Below are 20022 nucleotides of genomic sequence, written 5' to 3'. Positions count from 1 at the left end.
GCGCTTTGAGGTGCAAGGTGAGCTGTGGTGGCTGGGACTCCTGCTTCATAACGATTCACATCTGGTTGTCAGGCTCGCCATGGAAGGTTCTCAATCTTGGCTCTTGAGAAAAATTCTGGTGTCCGGACCCCACCTCAGACCGATGAATTCAGCCTGTCTGCAGGTGGGGCCTGGGAATCTGCATTTTAAAGCTCTCCTGGCAATTGCGCCATTTAGCCAGGATGGAGAATGAAGCCCTGGATCTTACGTAAAGCTATGGTTCAGGGGCAACTGGCATGTGTTCTGGGGTGGGGTGGGGGCGGGGAGTGACAGTGGCTGCTTAAAAATAAATAAAGAGTGCGGGCGCTCAGACAGAGAAGTTCTAGATTCTAAAAGCACGTTGGTTTGGCGATCGCAGCTGCCCCCTGCCCTGAGGTTTAGAGCTCCAGGTCTCTCCTATCTCTGGGTCAGTGGTTTCTCCCCATCTCTCAAGCAGCGGAACCATCTGTAGTTGGTTATTTCTGCTCAGGAAACTCCGAGTACTAAGTGGGGGGTGGAGCCGGGTAGGTGTGGAGCAGGAATGGACTAAACAGGCCATTACCCACACCCACACCTTTTTTTAATTTTTATTTATTTTTTGAGAAACCGAGTCAGAAGCCTCAGCCAACGCTGGCGTACCTTTATGTCAGATCCTTCCAATGCCTTGGCGGACTGCAGGGGCCGTGGAAGCATCTATGCCCTTCCTGTGCTTTGGTGAACGTGGCCCTGCCCGTGGTCGAAAGCGTCTGCTGCTTCCTCAGCTGTAGCGTTTAAAACCTCCCCCTGTTTGTGCCCAGCTGGTGGTGGTTTCCTGCAGGGAATCCATCCCTACAGCTATGAAATCTGATGGGGCACAGTTGTCCGGGTTCTTTTTTAATGAAAAGGCCAGAATGGGGAAGGACAGCTGATTCGAATCTCTTTCAGGTGGTGGTTAAAGGAAGGCGAGGCTGAACGCTTCAGTTGGTGTAAAATAAGCTGCAGGAGAAAGGAGAACTTGTCAGTTCTGATCAACTCCAAAGAGTTTCACAGACCAAGGGGGCGGCGGGGGGGGGGGGGTGCTGTTCTGGGAGCTTTTACAATGACAAGGTTTGGGATGCAGGTGTAGACACACATGCCAGATGTAGGGTGGTGTTTTTGAGATGAGTGAGGAAGGCATCAGTCAACAAATACTTACGGAGCTGAGCAAGACATCCAGAGAAATGGGAAATACGGCCCCTGTCTCCAAAGAGCATACACTCTCACTGGGGGCTTGATACATAAGCATGGGGTGTGGTAGTGAAGGCCTTCTCTGCTGTGGGCACGTGGTGAGTACCTGGGGGTGCCGAGGGAGAGGCAATGGAGGGTGGGGTGGGACGGATGCATCAAAGAATGTGGGTCTGAGCTAGTGAAAGGGAGATACCCCACTATTGGGCGATGTCCTCCTTCCAACATGGTGTCGATGGTTTGCGGGGGGTGTGGGGGGGGTGGGGGGCAGCCTTGGTGGGCACCCCATTGCTAGCAGGAATGACTCTATGTTCTTGCCCTCATCGACATTGCATTCAGGAGTACGTTTTCCCTTAGTTTCCACGTACCCACCTGAATTTTTGGCATAGTTTCAGTTGGAAAGTCTTTTCTGCTGGGCCCAGAAATAACCGTGTAATAGGATTGTTCTTGGTTCCAGCAGCCCCCTGGCACCCTCTCAGTGGTGGCTGCATTTCGGGTGTGGATGGGAATGATTATTTGTGCATCAGGAAACTCAAGTTTGTCCTGGGAGCGAATTGTGTGATTGTCAGTAAACGCAGGACTGGCTTTGTTAAGCCCTGGCCGTGGCCAAGGCTGTTATTTCTCTGTGGGTAATTATTCCAGGCTTTCACGGTCACGAGCTGAGTGTAATCGGGGGCAGATAAGAAAGTTATATATAGAGCAAAGTACATATTTCTTAAGGTGGGTGGCGGAGGCATTATATATGTGTGTGTTTGTGTGTGTGTTTAAAAAAAGACCTATATTTTCTGGGCAGCAGAATTTAAGTTTCCAGTAAACATCTCCCTCCCTCGTTACTTCACCTTTTAATTTTGTGTTTATGGTCTCTGTGCTTTGAAATTGTTTGGCCGTGAGGGCAGCCTGAAACAGGCAGAACGGGCCAGGCCCTTTGGAAGCCATGGTTTAGGTCAGAGTTCTTAGAGTCACTCTTACCAGCTGACTGGCAGCTCAGATGTGATTACTCGAGCTCATCTGGAATAAAAATAGAAACCTTGAGCCTGGGAGGGGGTGGGGATATACATTTATGCATTTATTCCCCCATTACCACCTTTATTGCAGGAAGAATCCTCTGTGTGTACTTCTGGGCTGGGGTTGGTTGTTTTTTGTTCTTTGTTTTTTGGTTTTTTCCCCTCTGTTCCCCCATTTGCCCATGGGGATGCCTCTGCTCTGGAAATGAGAAGCTTGCAGAGCCCCAAGCCTGGAACTAACCCTTGGCTGGACACACACGAGGTTCAGCGGCTGCGGAGTGGAAACCGCCTCTCCCGGGAGATTCGGTGGGGTGCAGCGTTGTTGTCGGCTGAGGAAGCACGGGGAAGAGAGGAAGGGGGGCAGGAGAAGCAGAGGAGAACCCCCCCCCCCCAAAAAAAAAAAACAGCAGAGCTGGCCACGGCTGTGTGGTAGCAGAAGCGGCCGAGGAGACATGGTGGTATTTTGCTGCCTTTTCATACCACTTTCTGTTCGGTGCTGCTGGGAAGACCATTTCAGAAGTTCCCCCCCCCCCCCCCCCACCCCAACGGAGGGAGCAGCTTCTGTGACATTCTGCACCTGTGAGCAGGTGGCGTGGCCAGGGCTGACCTCAGGCCTTTGTCAGTGCCACCTTGCTCTGGATGAAGAGAGCCCAGGGAACCGAGAAGGGAGGGCCCTTCCCTGGGGACCCTCAGCACCTGACCTGCACAGTTCCCAGGAGACCCCAAATAAAGCATTTGACCTAAAGCGAGCAGTGCTGGGTGTGAGTGCACCCAACAATTGTGCAAGGTGGGCTTTTTTTTTTTTCTTGGCTGTGGGGGAGGTGGCTGCTTTCGCCTGTAGTTTTTTTTTTTTTTTTTTAATGTTTTATTTTTGACAGAGTGTAAGTGGGGGAGGGGCCAAGAGAGAGGGAGACCAGAATCTGAAGCAGGCTCCAGTCTCTGAGCTGCCAGCACAGACCCCGATGTGGGGCTCCAGCTCATGAACCTTGAGATCGTGAGCTGAAGTCAGACGCTTAGCTGGCCAAGCCACCCAGGCTCCCCCTGGGTTGCAGTTGTGAAGAAGCCAGGCCACTAGAAGATCCTGGAGGGATGAGAGCTGCCCCATCAATCTGACCTTGCCTCCTCCCCTCCTCTCAGCTCTCTTCTGGATGATCATTGCTTGCCCCTCCCCACCTCAATAAATAATCCTTTTGCCATTTTCTTTTTCCCTCGGAGCTTCTTGGTGGTTTTGAATAGCAGGAAAACTAGCCAAGTTTTCTTCTGCCTGTGACATTCCTCATTGTCAACCTTATGGTGGGCTGACAGCATACTTTTATAGCTTGCCGGGCAACTTCCCATTGTTCCTTCTGGAAGCAGCCTGGGGTGGAGACAGGGCAGGTGGCCTTATCCCTATTTTGTAGGTGACCAGGGACAATTTCTTGGTTAGTGGACGAGCAGGGACTGAGGCTATTCCTCTCGTCTTTGGCAGAGTAGCTCTTTGCACTCTGTCGCCTCAACGATAAAGGCACATGTATGTGTTCTCAGTAGGTCCCGCACAGGATAATGGATTCTTTTCCAGCTGCTGCCCCTAGGAAGGGGAAACCACCACCACGACCTGTCCTATGTACACTACGTTACAGTGTGCGAGGCATGTTCACGCACATGATTTCATTTCACCTCCGTGACAGTCCTAGAAAGTCAATGCTGGTGTAGATGAGCAAATGGAGACCCGGAGGTGCTAAGTGACTCGGCCCGGGGCACCAGCCAGCAAGCGGCCTGGTGTGGTAAGTGGTTGGCACCGGCTGAATGCCATGGAGGGGGAAGCGAGAGTCGAGTGGGTGGTATGTAACTAGAGATTGGAGGCCCTGGGTTTTGCTTTTCATGCCTCAGAAGCCGTGCAGGGTTCTGGTTCCTGAGAGTTATCTTCTCTGAGAGGGCCTGCCGGCATATGCCCTGCCCTGCGTGGGAGCCTAGACCCGCGTGTGAGGAAGAGGCACACCCAGGTCAAGTGAAGGGCCCCTGAAGGAGTGGTGACAGGCTGCGTGGACGCAGGTGGAATCGGGGTTCACCCTGCCCAGGGCAGGGCATTCCTGTTCCAGGAGGTGAACTTTGACAAGGCATGTCCAGGAATATGGCAGTTTGAATCATGGCACCTCTCCTGGGGTGGCAGGAAGATCACGGGCTCTGGAGTCTGACAGATGGGTTGAAAATCCCAACTCTTCTTACTTCGTAGCTGTGGGTTTTTAGGACAGTCACTTCAACACCTCGAACCTCAACTTGGGGATACTCTATATGTCCTTCAGAAGCTTGCGTACCTGGGGCATCTGGGTGGCTCAGTCGGTTAAGCGTCTGACTCTTGATTTCAGGTCATGATCTTCCGGTTCGTGAGATGGAGCCCCGCATCAGGCTTTGTGCTGACAGCATAGGGCCTGTTTGGGATATTCATTCTCTCTCTCTCTCTCTCTTTCTCTTTCTCTTTCTCTCTCTCAATAAACAAATATTAAAAAAAAAAAAAACCCAAAAACTTCATCTCTGCCATACTATGGGTCATATGGCAGTTATTCCCCTGGTCAGAAGTGACTTGACAGGTCCTCATTGACAGATGGGGAAACTGAGGCCCTGAATGGTGTGATGACTGGCCCAGGATCAGAGTCCATTAGTGACAAAGCCACAGCTAGGACCAGATTTCGTGATCCCAGACCCGGGTGTTTTGTTTGTTTGCTCCCTTGTGTTTTGCATGAATCTGGGGGGTAGTTTTCCTTAATAGTTTAGACCCTGATGAGTAGCCATCTCCCTGAGTAAGTTAGTTGTCTTCTGAGGTACAGTCTGTTAACACCCGTGAAAGAACGTGCGAGGCCTCTGAGGTCACCTTCTTGGGGGAGAGGAGCATGGGTGAGAGATGGGGGCACTTTCTTATACTTGTCTGATGTGAACCATTGTCCACCGAATCCCAGTTTTCCACGTGTGCAGGATGGGAAGCACGGTTGAGACTGAGATGCTCCGCTCAGGGCTTTGGAGTAGACTTAGGTTTCTTTAAAGCCCTCGATGCTCCTCTCTACTGCATTCCCCACCCCAGTTCTCTAGGGCTTTAAATCCTCTTTGGCTTGGGGTTGGAAGTAGCTCATTATACTGGTAAGCCTCTGGTCCATTTTGTGCAGTGTTGTTAGGCTAAAATATTATAAACAGACCAAGAAACTGTGCTTCATCCAAGGCCAAGACCCTCTTTCCCCACTTGAGCGTTTGAGTTTCTGCTGCAGTGTTCAGTCTTGGGCTCAGTGAGGGAGACTGTTCGTTCCAGTGCAGGAATCCAGCATGGTTTCTTGTATTGTTGCCATCTGGTTTCATGGGGTCTATTGCTTTTGATTTTCCTCTCCCTCTTGGGAGCAAAACAACCCCCACGTGGTGTAAAAATCAGATCCCCCATCACCTCCCAAGTACCCCAGGTGCACACACACATTGCTGCCATGCTTCTAGGTGGATGTGGCTGAGCAGCATCCCCTTACTGTTTTGAACCTCCTCCTTTATTAGTCCTGTTCCCCTATTGGTCTCCGTAGGGGCCCCCGTCTCCTCTGAAGGGATTTCCCAGTGGGTTCCAGGCCAGAGCCTGACCTGGGATGGGAGCTGCCCCCACGGTGACAAGGACTGAATGTGTTTTGAGGTGTTACCCAGGGACCTGTCTTGGCACAGAGGCTGGTGATCAGTGTCGTGGTGCTACGGTATGTGACCTCTTCAACCAGCGAGTCAATTATTTACCTCCAGATAAACACCAGCACTTTCAGGGAGGAACTGCTGGTTTCATCATGGCTGTGGCTGTGGTTTCTCCAAATTAAGGTGTTTTTTTTTTTTTTAATTTTTTTTTCTTCATGTTTTTTATTTATTTTTGAGACCGAGAGCATGAGCAGAGAAGGGGCAGAGAGAGAGAGGGAGACAGAATCGGAAGCAGGCTCCAGGCTCCGAGCCATCAGCACAGAGCCCGATGCGGGGCTCGAACTCACAGACCGTGAGATCATGACCTGAGCCGAAGTCGGATGCTCAACTGACTGAGCCACCCAGGCGCCCCTAAATTAAGGTGTTTTTATACGTGAAAGTACAGGGATCAGTTTCCTTAGATTTGTTTGTCATGGATGCATAGCTCCCCACTTTTTCCTCCTTAAGACTCACCTGGTTTTCTCTTAAATTATATGCTTGGTACCAGCTTTATATATTAATAATAAATGACCAACACTCTGCTAATATTTTGGGGGGGAAAACCCTTTCATATTCTTCATTTTTTCATATTTTCTAGAATTGTCCATTTGTAGAAGTGTTTGTAGGTGGCTGTCATCAGAATGTATCAGTCCGTCAAACCAGGAAAGCAGAATTCCATCCAGTATTTACCACAGGGAATTTAATATGGGGCCTTGGTTACATAGGCGAGAAAGGAGCTGAGAAGCCAAACATGGGAAGGGGAGATGACCCAGAGCCTAGTGGCAGGAAGCCACTGCCACCTGTAGGCTGGAGGGACAAAGGGAGAAGGTAGTGTTCTCAAAGCCCAGGGTCAGGGTCACTGGTGGCTTACCTAGAGCAGATGCAGCCGCCTCTGGAAGTGCCTGCCCCAGATGGGGGGAGAGGGGAGAAATGTCCTGGCCTCTCCCCTCCTCCCGTCCTCCAGTCTCCCGAGTTCCTGCTGTTGTCCAGACCCTAACCAGTGCCCCTGATGTGGGGCCTGGAACTTCAGGGGTCAACCCTGGAGGATACGGAGCAGAATACCAGAGGATGAGAAATGGATCAAAGGGCGGACAGGATCCAGACCAGCCCTGGGTACAAGCTGCCTCTTCTAATTTAATACGGTCAGAAGCCTTTTCCCATGTTTTCACATGGTCTTCATGACTATGCATGTTAACTCAAGTGGATGTACCATTGTTAGCCTACCCATTCCCCGGCTGTTGAGTGAGTGTTTAAAATCATGATAGATCAGCAGTTCTCAAACTGTGGGCCCCGACCAGTATCTGCATCACCAGGCAGCTTGCTAGAAATGCGATCTCGGGCCCCACCCCAGACCTCCTGAATCAGAAACTCTGTGGGTGGGCCCAGAAATCTGTGCTTTAAAAACCCTCAGGGGGATGCTGATGCCCATTATTAGCTTGAGAACCGCTGTCACAGGTGGTACCACACCTCGTTGAAAGTGGGGACAGGATGCTGAGGGTGCTGGTGGTTGGATCTCTTTATCCAGAGCAATGTGGTGTAGCAGAAAAGGCACAAGACTCCAGAGCTGTGTACTTCTGGGGTCAAGCCTCACCCTTGCCCTTAACCTCCTTGTGGCTCTTTCCTCTTTTGTTCAACAGCTAAAAATATCAAACCATAGTAGTGGTGTGAGAATTAAATGAAATAACGGGCATGATGTTCCCTATAGGTTGGGTCTTCTGGAGCTTTGCAGGAGGAAGTGTGGCAATAGCCTCCAGCTTCTGCACCATAGAAAATTGGCCCTGGTACTAGTACTTGAGGTGTGTGGTCTGAAAGTCCGTGATAAACCCTTAGGAAGCTGATGAGCAAGCTTTAAGTCCGTAGGCATCTTAGACTGAGACTTGCATGTTTGGAGTCAAGCTTCCCTCCCCCACCCCATTTTTATGTGTTCTTTTTTTTTTTTTTTTTTTTTTTTTTTTTGACATTTATTTATTTCTGAGACAGAGAGAGACAGAGCATGAGTGGGGGAGGGGCAGAGAGAGAGGGAGACACAGAATCGAAAGCAGGCTCCAGGCTCCGAGCTGTCAGCACAGAGCCCGACGCGGGGCTCGAACTCACGGACCGTGAGATCATGACCTGAGCCGAAGTCGGCCGCTTAACCGACTGAGCCACCCAGGCGCCCCTATGTGTTCTAACCTGACCCTGTGCTTACCACTTCTTGTCCCTCTTGTCTAGCCACTGGGTGGATTGGGAAGACCACAGACCAGGACCCCTGGCTTTCTGTGCTGGCTGTGTGTTCCTGGGCAGATCACTTAACCTTTCTTATCTGTAAAACCTCTACCTTGCCTCTCTGGATGACCATGGTGTAGACCAGGTGGGCCAATGGACATGAAGTCCGCCTTGAACCTTAGCGGGCCCTATGCATGGAGAGCCTCCAGGGTCTCCTCCCCTTCTAGTCCTGATGCCGGAAGTGCTAAATCTGAGTTTGTCAGTGAGAGCAGGCGTCTGGGCACCCCATCGCCCTGTAGTGACCTGTAGGCAGGCATGAGACCCGGGGTCTTCCTCATATCTTTCTCTTGTACTCCTCCCCTAACCCTACCAAGTAGGGAGTCTCATGAGAAGTAACCAAACTCAGATAGCTTAAGCAGAAGGATGTGAGTGGACCCGTGAGGGGTCAGACAGAGGCCCACTCTGCCTCAAAGCCATCCATGGAATTGCTACTGCTAAGAAGGGAAAGAGGAACAGGGTGAGAGCTCCTGCTGATGTATGGTGATCCATTGGGTCCACAAGTACTGTGTGTGTGTGGGTGGAATAGACAAGCCAGTTGGAGCTTCCTGCCTCTGGTAGCACCCAAGAGAAGCCTCTTGGACCTGCAGGGGGACCAGCCAGGATCCCACAGGCGGGTTTTGGTGCCTTCCTCATTTTTTTTTTTTTTTAATTTTTTTTTTTTAACATTTTATTTATTTTTGAGACAGGGAGAGACAGAGCATGAACGGGGGAGGGGCAGAGAGAGAAGGAGACACAGACTGAAACAGGCTCCAGGCTCCGAGCTGTCAGCACAGAGCCCGACGCGGGGCTCGAACTCACGGACTGTGAGATCATGACCTGAGCCGAAGTCGGCCGCTTAACCGACTGAGCCACCAGGCGCCCCAGTGCCTTCCTCATTTAATGGCGAAGGAAGCTAAGGCTCAGAGGCCTCAAATGATTTACCTGAGGTTTAAAAAGGCAAGAAATTTGAGCCCAGATCATGTGGTTTCCGGTCCAGGGCTCTTTGCGTGACACCAGTGTGCTTCCAAGAGCTGGGCGTGGCCAGCACGTTTCCAAACCCTTTCCTGCTCATTCTGTGGGAGGCCCTCCAGGCGGGCAGGAGGACAGAGTGGCTGGCATGGGGGTGGGGGGTGGTTCTCGCTATGAAGGGCCCAGCAAAGTCAGCCTGAGCCCTGGGCAGGTCAGAAGATGTGCCACCCTCCAGGCAACAAATGTTCACCTACGGTGTGGACTGCAAAACTGGAAGTGACCTCGAGATGGGAAGTGAAGCCCCTGGGAGGAGAGCCTAGGTTGCTCCCATTCAGCCTGCATTTGCGGGGTGAGCAGGTGCCATCATCCCACCCGGCGGCTACCCCTCCCCCCTCCCAGGGCAGGACAGAGGGCATTTACCTGGCTGCCCTCTAAGGTAGACTCAGCACAAAACAATCTTATTGTTCAAGCCCTGCTCAAAATTGCTACCCTGCGGAGAAGGCTGCGGCAGGGCAGGGTGGGGCGTGATAACATGGAACTCTGGGCCTGCTGGGGCAGGTCTTAATGACTGTAAATAACTGTGGTGGAGGCCGGACCTGAGCTTTTTAACTCAATAAGTATACGTTATTTCTAATGTAGCCAGGGACGTTCTGAGAATCATAATTACCTGAGATCTGCTTTACAGGCACTTAGGGAAGGCACATGGGGCCTGTGCTAACGTAGGTAAGGATGTGGCCACATACGCCGAACAGGTGTCTCGAAGAAGCCTTTGTGTTAATTCTTTATTTAAACCCTTGGCAGGCGGCTGCTGACTTGATATACCAGAGCTTGTTGGAATCAGAGTTGTTTTCTTTTTTTCTTTCCTTTCCTGGACTTAAATGCACTTGAGTTTTAAGCCACTTCTGTGAACCTCTGGGTAGCTGACAGGGCTGCGTTGGGGGCGGGGGGGCTGGGGGACGGTGTTTCAAAAACTCTTCTGTGTGTCCCTTCGACTCTCACAGCATACTTCACTCGTGATGCTTCTGGTTCCCATGTGTGCCCGCACACGCAATTTCCCCACACTGAGCAATCCTCAGATTCATTGGGAACCGGCTGAATGTCTTCCCTGCAGTTTAATTCTATCCAGACACTGTCTACCTGGGGGATAGCATCAGGTGCTGCCGGTGAACAGCTCAGTCCCAAAAGAGTGCCCCCACCCCCACCCCGCCATTCAGATGCCCGTCTGAGTCCTATTACAATCTATGGGCTATTGATCAGGGGTTCAATTAATTTGCCAGAGTGACTCAGAAAACTCAGGAAAACATCTTACTGGTTTATAAAAGGATACAAGTCAGGAACAGCCAGATGGAAGAGATGCCCAGGGCAAGATATGTGGGAGGGGGCTCTGAGCCTGCGTGTTTTGTCAGTGCTCGCTGAACCCCATCCGTTCGGGATGTTGTGTTGACGTCATTATTTAGGCACGATGGATTAAGTCATTGGCCATCAGTGATTGAACTCCATCTTCAGCCCTTCTCCTGTTCCCAGAGGTGGGGGTGGAGGTGGGGAGCTGTGGCTGAAAGTTCCAACCTTCTAATCACATGGTTGGTTTCCCTGGTACCCAGGTGTCCCTCCTTAGGAACTTAAGTCCCCTCACTTACAGAAACCCAGTTGTGGTTGAAAGGGGCTCATTATGAGTAACAAAAGATACTCCTGTCACCTTCACTGCTCTGGAACTGTTTCAGAAATTATAACAAAAGATGCCCTTATGGCTCTCCTCTAGGAAATTACAAGGATTTCAGGAGCTCTGTGCCAGGAATGGTGGACAAAGACCAAATATATATTATAAATCACAATATCACAAGGAACCTCAGTGGGGTGGTGACAGGTCCAGAAAGGTTAGCCTGAGCCGAGTGGATGACAGGTCTTAGGCAAGTCCCCTCTCTTCTTTGAGTCTCAGTTTTTCCAGCAGTAAAAGGGTGATAATGATACCTGTCTCTCAGGGTTGTTAGGAGCTTGAGTTAATGCAGGTACAAAGCTTAGCTCAGCATTTGTCACCTTGCTAAGAGCTGGTAAATGGTCTCTTCTTTCCTTCCTTTGGTGTTGACCGGATAAAAACGTGGCTGGTTGCTCACCCAGCGTGCTGTGCCATGTTGACAAAGGAACTGCCACACAGTGTGGCAGCCCCAGAAAGGTGAAAAGCTGCCCGTGAAGTTTCTCAGCTCATCAGGTACTGAGGTAGATGAACATTTTAACCCAGACCACTTTTATCTTTCGGCATTGAAGCCCGGAACCAACACAGGGCCTCTGGATGTGGGGACTTGAGCTAATTTGGCTTTAGACCAAGCAGCCCGCCAAGAGCTGTGGGAGTGTCTTGAGCCTGTCCTTGACACAGGTGTGGCTGGCATCAGGGCCAGCTTCATGGGCACACTGAGTGTGCAGTCACACACAGTCCCACGCTCAGGAGGGCCCTGTGCTTGGTTCAGTATCTGTTGTCAGCATCTTAAATTCTTGTTTTTCTCTGAGCTAGGGTCTTGTAAGTGAAGTCCAGTGAGATGGTGGAGCATGAGCTTGAGTAGAAGAGCGATGCAGGCACGTTGTTTCTTTTCTCTTTTTTTCTTTTCAAGATTATTTTTTGAGAGCAAGCACAAGCAGGGGAGGGGCAGAGAGAAAGAGAATCCCAAGCAGGCTCTACACTGTCAGCACAGAGCCTGATGTGATGCTTGAACCCATGAGCTGTGAGATGATGACCTGAGCCAAAACCGAGTTGGACGCTTAACCAACTGAGCCACCCAGTCGCCCCCATTGTTGCTTTCTGCCCTGACAGGCCCGATGTTTTCCCTTTGAACCAGAACTTGTTTAGATACAGAGAGAAGGCCTTGTCATCCTAAGAAACATCAACGACCAAGAAATCCTATCTTCCACCTTCTTACTTGTGTTACTTCCCCATATCAGCCAACCACTCACACTGAAAATGATGACCTAGAAAGAAAAAGAAAGCTAAGGCCACCAGCCCACAGTGGCCATTCCTTTCAGCCCTTCCTTACTCATCGGTAAGCAGAAGGTAGAGTGTTGGTAGGATGTGTACATATCAAGAAGTAAAAACAGTTGAGTTAGTTTTATGCAGTGTTGCCATTGTTCTGGTAAAGTCACAGTGTATCTGTGTGTCCAAGCCATGAAATACAGATTGTGTAAGTTCAGTGATTTCACACCTTAGTTAAAATGCTCTTTCTTATGTTTGTATTTAAAACTGCATTGCATAGCATAAACATGAGTGGTAAAACTCATGTTAATAATTTAAACTTTAACTTTTTTTTAGAAGGATATTAAATAGCAAATTTGAAAAATGCCCTAACAAGCCAAGAGAGAGGCTCTGGAAGGAAAAGAAAAAGTTTTCCATTTTGATACCATTATTGGTATCTTTTCCTTGCTTTTTGTCCAAGGGGCTCCACATTTTTATTTTGCCCTGGGCCCCACATATTCTGTAACCCACTCTGGCTGGCATCCTGGGGCTGGCGGTCTCAAGCTCGTCTTGCACACGCAGGCCATTTGCTAGATCTTTGGTCTTCTCATACTATCTTCTGGGTCACAGAGCCAAGAAACAACATACGGACAAGTGAGCATTGTCACTTGCTCTGAAGATTCTAGGCTGTTCAGGTTTTGGTGGGTCTGTTGATAGGGACCGCAGTTGAGGAATTTCAGAGGCTACATGCACAGTCCTGTTGGTGGTACTTTGGGGCCTACTGTGCATTCACTCTTGGGAAATTTTGAGCTGCTAGGTGTTAGAGGCATGAACAAGAAGTGGGCTGAGAGAGGCTTCTGGTAGAATCCAGCTCTGGCTTGGTCTCCTTGAGCAGGTCATGTCTTCCTGGATCTGTTTCTTCACCAGGTGATTCTCTGTTGTATTATAGTTGTAAGAGTGTGAGCCTCTTGGAGGCTGGATTCTTGGGTCAAATCTTATCTTCACTTCTTTAGTAGTTATTGGATCTTGGGCAGGCTGTTCAAGCCTTGGTTTCCCCATCTATAAAATGGGCATAATGGTAACCACCTCCTAGGGTATTAGAAGAGTGCAGGGGAGGGAGTTAACATTGTGTCTGGCACATAATGTCGAATAAATGGTTGCAACGGTCATGATGGTGAAGGAGGAAGAAACCATCCCTAGAAGTGCTAGGATCAAAGTAGTAGTTTCTGGGGACCCCAGCATTTGAGGTCTAACTTCAAGATTCTACGAGTACAGATGCTTATGGAAACTTTGCCTCAGACTTCTAAGCAGCTCTTCCAACTGTGTGATTTAGAAGTTACTGGCATGAGGGGAGAATTAGAGTGTTTGGAGTTTGATCTGGGTCCTCCCCTTTCCCCCTTAATCATGAGACAAGTGACAACAGTCCCTTCTCCACCAGGCCTTGTTCTACTCATCTGTAAAATGGACTGCCTGCTCTACAGCATGAGGCCCAGTGGAGGGCACACAGGCAGAGAGAGGGCTTTCACAAGCTTAAATTCAAGATGCTGTGTTAGGAAGAGCTCTATGGGGAATCCTCTGTTGATTTAAATCGTGCGCGCTCTGGCCAGAAGCAACGGAGAAGCCGTTGCTTTGCTTGGGCCTCAGTTCTTCATCTGCGAGATGAGAGGAACAGACTTGGATGTAGCATGAACTGCCCCCATGAGCAGGTTCTAAAAGAAGGAAAAGGGGACAGGGAGGGAAAGAGAGAAAGAAAAGCCGCGGAATTTGGAATTGTCCCCTGACTGAGACCACAATCGCGGGTTTCAGGGACTCAGGAAGGGGCACAACCCAGCCTTGTGGCTGACAGATGTCAGATGTTGGGAAGAGAAAGGCCTGTCTTACTGTAGCGGGGGTTTCTTACCACCCCTTGCCTCCCGAGCCCCGGTAGCTAGTTACTCCCTGGCTAACAGCTTGGCAGCACAGAGGCAAACCACAGAGTACATTTGAGGCCCAGATCTGCTCATTTCGAGGGTGGGGCCGCGTTTTTCTCCTGCCACAGCGAGCTAATTAAAGAAAACAAGCTTTGGGAGCTGGGAGAGAGCTGGCCACAGAGCACTTGGGGAGCGATTGCTTTGGTTGCGGAGGCCTCCGCGGTCCCCGGAAGGCAGGTGAAAGTGGGCATCCGGGTCCCACACACCCCAGTGGGGCCCTGGGGACCCATGGGGCTCAGCGGGGAGGCCCGGATGGAGACTAGGGGGCGGGGCCGTGGAGGCTCTCAGCGGGAGGGGAGATGATCTCGGTGTGGGAGGAGACCCGGATGGAGACTGGGGGGGCGGGGCCGTGGAGGCTCACCCGGTGGGGAGAGCATCTTGGTGTGTGAGGGGACCAGTGGGGAGGTTCGCGCTACCCGTAAAGACGGGTCGGTGCGTCGAAACGCTTCGCAGATGCGGACACGGTAGTCCTGGCTAATGATACGGCACACCTCCGCGGCACCGTGGATTCTCGCGCCGGCCTTCGGGAAAGCGGGCGCGCCTTCCGTGTTTTCCCGGAGAACAGACGGACCCTCACAGGTGGCTCTTGGTGTCCCAGGGCTCGGGGCTGGAACGTGAACTGCGGCCCCGGCCTTTCTGTCTCCGGGGCCGAACGGGCCCCTCACGTGGAGGGGGAAGCAAACATCCGTTGCCGAATGTTGAGTGTGTCCCCGGAATGAGGTCTTGGGCGTGACGGGAAACCCATCACGTGACGGGGCGGGGGTGGCCATTTGGAGCAAAGAAGAATTACGCTACCTCCCCGACACTGCTAGCTTGGTCGACTTCCCGTGGCAAGACTGTGCCAAAGAGGAGGCCCGCTGGTGTTGCTCGCTTCCGGTTGTCCCTGCTTCCTCCTCGCGTGCTCAGAAGGGGTTCCCGCAGGCGGGAGAACCGGGGAAGGATCCGGCGCGTGTGCCGAATGTTGGGATTCACCTACTCCGAGAAGTTGGGACCTGGGGGTGGCCTCGGGGGGGTGGGGGGGTGGGGGGCGCACCCAGGCCGGTGAGTCCCGAGCCAGAGGAGGTGACGCGCTACCGGTGAGGCGTGCTAGAGGAGTTTTTGTTGGGGTGGTGAAGACGAGGATGACGAAGCTAACGCTCGCTGAGCGCTCCCTGTGTTCCCACGACGTCCCGTACATTATCTCATTTAATGATTGCTCCCAATTAGTACCGAAGTCGGTGAAGGATTTGGGTAGTTCAGAGGCCTATTCCTCTATACAATGAGATATTTTTTTCAGCCGAGAAAGGAAGCACGTGCCACGACGCAGGTGATGAAACCTCGAGAACACGACCCGGAGTGGAAGAAGCCAGGCCCGCAAGGCAGGCTGCCTGCCGTAGGGTTCCATTTAGGTGAAATATCCGGAGTCGGCACACCCCGTAGAGCTAGAAGGCTGATGAATGGCTGCCAGAGGTCGAGGAGGGGAAATGGGGAGTGACTGTGTCGTGGGTGCAGGGTTTCCTTTTCGGGGTGATGAACATGTTCCGGAACTAGATAAACGTCATGGTTGCAGACACTGCACGAACTGAATGGCCGCTGAATTGGACGCCTTAAAATGGCATCTCTTTGTTAGGTGCGTTGAGTCACGACATGCAGTGTTTAAAAGTGTGTTCCTCTCCTGGTGTCCCCTCTCACCAGCTTGGGTTCTCCTGTGCTTGTGTTGGATGAGCGAGAAAGGGAAGGGGTCATTTGTGGACACTGGAGCCGAAGCCCGATTGGGGCTTTCTGATTCAGCCTCTACCTTTATGAGGAACCAGCGACCCAGAAAGGCCTAATGGCTTGCCCCAGGACACAGAGAAGGTCCCGGGCTTAGGATTTGGATTCCCAGCCTTCTCACTTTCCATTAGGAAAACTGCAGTGGAAAAGTGGGTTTTTGTGGCCCCTTTACATCACGGGGTACGTTCGGGGCCACTGAGGTTCAGCCGTGTTCCACTTGGTGTTTTGTGCTTTCCTTGGATACTGGGGGAGCCTGTCCTATGCTGGGGGTGGGGGGACAGCACCTGGATTAGTTCAGCTGTCAGGAGGCCCCGGGCGCGGTTTCGTGGAAACCGCCAAAGACCTGGGCTGTGTCCCTGTGTGTGTGTCTAGAACAATTCCAGTTGTGCTACTCAATTTTGACATTTGGCAAAAGGAACTAATTATGTGTAAACACACGCATTTGGTGTTCGATGGGAGACTCACCATGTGACACCGCTTCTTCTTTTTGACTGTGAACATCTGACACGACAGGAAATAAGAAACTTTCCAGTACCTAATTTGTGCGCACTCTGCTTTCAAACCCTCTTGGCCCCGGCACAGGGTAAATGAAACTGTAGCTTATAGTAATATTTATGTATGGAAGTCAGTGAGCTGTTGAAATGCTTGGATGTCAGAAAAGGTTTCACATGTAGCAAAGGGTGTCCCCCCTTCTGGTTATGTAGCCGATCGGCCTGCCTTACCTGTTAGGTCGGGCTCTGGCATATTGTCCTGATTGGTGGCCACGTAGTGTCGATGATGATGGCACTGCCATTTAGGAGGCTGAACAGTAGCTGACTTAAACATGTGTTTAATCCTGAGGAGGAAGCAAATGAGGTTTCAGAGTCTTGGAAATTTAGTTTTCCTCATGGTAGGATCCATGGACAAACAATGACAAGAGCCGCATCTTAACTTTGGTGATGTGACCCTAGCAAAGTGGCCTACAGAATGTCCTGGGGGGCGCCTGGGTGGCTCAGTTGGTTAAGCATCTGACGTCGGCTCAGGTCATGATCTCACGGTTGGTGGGTTCGAGCCCCACGTCGAGCCCTGTGCTGACAGCTCAGAGCCTGGAGCCTACTTTGGATTCTGTATCTCCCTCTCTCTCTGCCCCTCCCCTGCTCATGCTTTGTCTCTCTCTGTCTTGAAAATAAATAAAAACGTTAAAAAATTTTTTTTAAAAAAGGAAAAGAGAAAGAATATCCTGGCCTCTCCCACATCACGGAGTCGGGGTGAGCACCCAAGCGAGGTGATGGACATTAATGTGCTTTGTTAGCGGAGGCTCTTCCTGAGGTGACTGAAGAAACCAAAGGGCGGGAGGGGCCAAAAGAACCCCTCGAAGGACTGATGCCCACCGGTCTACGTCTGCAGTCATGGGGTGGCATTTGTCCCCCTTTCCAGGGGGCCTCTATCCTGGGCCGCCAGGCTCGAGTGCATGGGCATTTATTTGTGCCATCAAATGGGCTTGGGAGGTGCCCGCCCTGAGGTGGTGTGGGGAAGCCCGGCCCTGTCCTCCCGAAGTTCCCAGTGTAATTGCATTTTTTCACGGGTCACCTGGAAGGCCACGCGTCGAGAGGGAGCGCAATTGACCCGATGAATCCTGCAGACCCCCAGGCCCACTGTGCCGTTCAGATTGGAGTCCTGGGGCAATGCCGTGAGAGTGAGAGAGAGAGAGCACCCGCTCAGAGAAAGGAGAAAGCCAGAGGAGTAGGATGAGTCAGACTTACCCACTGTTTTTTTCCCTTTTGAAATGCATTATGCTCACACATACAGCAGTCATGCACTTGCACAGAAACGTGTGAAAACCACTTAGAATGTGTGAAATGTGGCCCTTTTAAAAGGATGCCTCACACCCACATTGTCTTGAGCACAAAGGGATTTGTGAATGTTCAGCTGTTTTCCTGACCTGCAGAGATTTTGTGTTTGCCCAAGGTGCTAGCTGAGGGCCAGCCCAGGCTGACCTGTGCGTGGGATACAGGCATGTGGGCTGTGGGCCGTGGAACCAGGGCTCCGGCGAATTCTGTTAAACAGGTGGAACTCTGAGCTCCTTGGTCCTGGTTGGTCTGTAGCAGGCAGTGGTCTCGGATGGGGCTGGAAAGAACCCACCAACCACATTTCTGCAAGCAGGTTATGAGGTCCCCTTAGCCTGGTACTTAAAGTCCTCCAGAGCCGACCACTCTGGGTTTGCCTTCTCTGTGGGCCTCTATTCTTTCCAGATGAGACTCGTCACAGCGCCTCCCCAGCCTGCTGTATCCACACCCCACCACCTTGCTTTGGCTCGCCTGTATGTTTCTTGGGATGTATTCCTAGACTTCTCTGTACCCTTCTTTATTTAAAAAAAAAAAATTTTTTTTAACTTTTATGTTTGAGAGAGCATGAGCAGGGGAGGGACAGAGAAAGAGGGAGATACAGAATCTGAAGCAGGCTCCGGGCTCTGAGCCGTCAGCAGAGAGCCGGACGTGGGGCTTGAACCCACATACCATGAGATCACGACCTGAGCCAAAGTCAGACACTTAACTGACTGAGCCACCCTGGTGCCCCTGTACCTTTCTTTCTTTAAAGCCCAGAATGAGCCCCACCTCTTCTGTTGGATCTTCCTTAACTATTTATCCCAGCTCACTGTGACCACCTCCCTTTTCTCTAAATGGTCTACTGAATCACCTCCCGGGTCTGGCACATAGTACATGCTTCATAAATACTTTTGAATGTGTCAATCTGGCCCTCTCCATGATCAGTAACTTGACTGTGTGTCTGTCATTCATCTACCCAGATGGGAGTGCCAACTTTCCTGTACAGAAGCTGTGTCTTAGGCTCATTTTTTATAACCCCCCTCCCTCTTATAGAAGAGTAGTGGATAATATCCTCCAAGGCCTAGGTACTTGTCCCCGGTCCACATGGCTTCAAACAAGGGGCACCTTGGGACTCACTTTCCATCCTACAAAATGAGGATAGTAAGATCTATTCAGCCTCTATCAAAGGCTACCACAATGACCAGGAGAGAGTTTTGGAAAACCACAAAGAGATAGGCAGATACGAGTTATTCATGGTCTTATGGGTAGGTTGTCAAGAACTGTGGCCTTGACATCAATGCTGGGTCCAGCAAGGGGCTTCAGGAGTAGCGGGGAGCTGGTGTATGCCACTGACCCAGAGTCCAGGACCCCTGATACGCACTCACCATCCTTGGGCCTCAGTTGCCTCCACTTGACTACCCTTCCCAGCTCTGACACCGGTGGTCATAGAGCTGTGGGGAAGACGGGGCGGTGGCATGGGCTCCCCTCTCGTGTGTAGCTGGCACTCAGCCAAAACCATCAGGAGAGTTCCCCCCCACCAACCGCTCACGCTTCTGGGTTGGCTATTGCAGCTTTGATGTCCCCTTAAGTGATTGTGCCGGACCTCTTGTTTTTGTGCCTAGCTTATTGCTAGATCTCCATAAACGCTCGCTTGAACTAACGGGAGAGGCTGTTTGCACCATTTAAGGTGGCAGAATTTTTGTCACCCTTTCCAGAGGTGTTGACATTTAAGGGTGGTTGAGGTGATGGTACAGAAGGGGAGGCAGGAAATCTGGAAGAAGGAAAGGGGGCAGGAGCTGAGCAGCGGGTAACAGGCCCCTATTTTCAAAAGTTCCTGCCTCTGCTGGTTGGTGGTGGTGGTGGTGTTCAAAGGCAGGAAAATAGATAAGATCGGATTTCAGGATTTTCACCCTCCCCACCCCATCCCTGCTTTTGCCAGCTGAGAGCTTTTGCAGAGGAGGCAGGGCAGGGCTTGGGTATTTCTCAACTTTCCTAAACCCTGTGTGGTACAGTGCCTGGTATTGCAGCATGCTCGATGAATGAATGAATGAATGAATGAATGACTCCCAGTTCTCAGGACGGTGTCCACATAAACATGAAGTCATGGGTTAAGAACTACTAACCAACGTGTCTGATTATAGAAGATGGAGCTTCTAGGAAGAAAGGACTGCCCATTTGAGGCTGCCTCTCTGTCCTGTCCTTCTGCATTTTGTGATCACCCTTCCATATTCCAGAATTTAAGAGTATCTGTGCCTGGAAAAGAGTGTAGGCCCTCTCTTCCCTCAGTTCCCGGTAGGGACTCAGCGTTGTTCTGCACATACTAAGTGATAAAAAATATACCTGTGGGCATTGCCCTTTTTCCAGTTGATTTACCATTAGCCCCTTCTGTTCTGGCAGGTGCCATAGGCAGATAACGTTGGCAGGAGGCTTGGCACAAATGGCAAAGCTGACAC

The 20022-nt window shown here is 51.1% G+C and overlaps 1 protein-coding gene across 4 annotated transcripts in view; it reads left to right on the top strand.

The window, feature by feature from the left end:
• The window catches only part of SMAD3 (SMAD family member 3), a 119993-nt gene that overhangs the window by 18027 nt on the left and 81944 nt on the right, over positions 1-20022 (top strand). Inside the window, exon 1 of one of the 4 annotated variants that reach the window (XM_042941642.1) lies at positions 1080-1322. The exons of the other annotated variants lie outside the window; for them this stretch is intronic. The gene's annotated coding sequence lies outside the window, so the exon portion shown is untranslated. Of the gene's footprint in view, positions 1-1079; positions 1323-20022 lie in introns of those variants that run through there. 4 annotated transcript variants of the gene reach the window in all.

Source organism: Panthera leo, chromosome B3 (assembly GCF_018350215.1).
Source record: "Panthera leo isolate Ple1 chromosome B3, P.leo_Ple1_pat1.1, whole genome shotgun sequence".
Classification (NCBI taxonomy): Eukaryota; Metazoa; Chordata; class Mammalia; order Carnivora; family Felidae; genus Panthera; species Panthera leo.
Note: the sequence above shows the minus strand (reverse complement) of the source record. Positions and strands in the feature narration are given on the sequence as shown.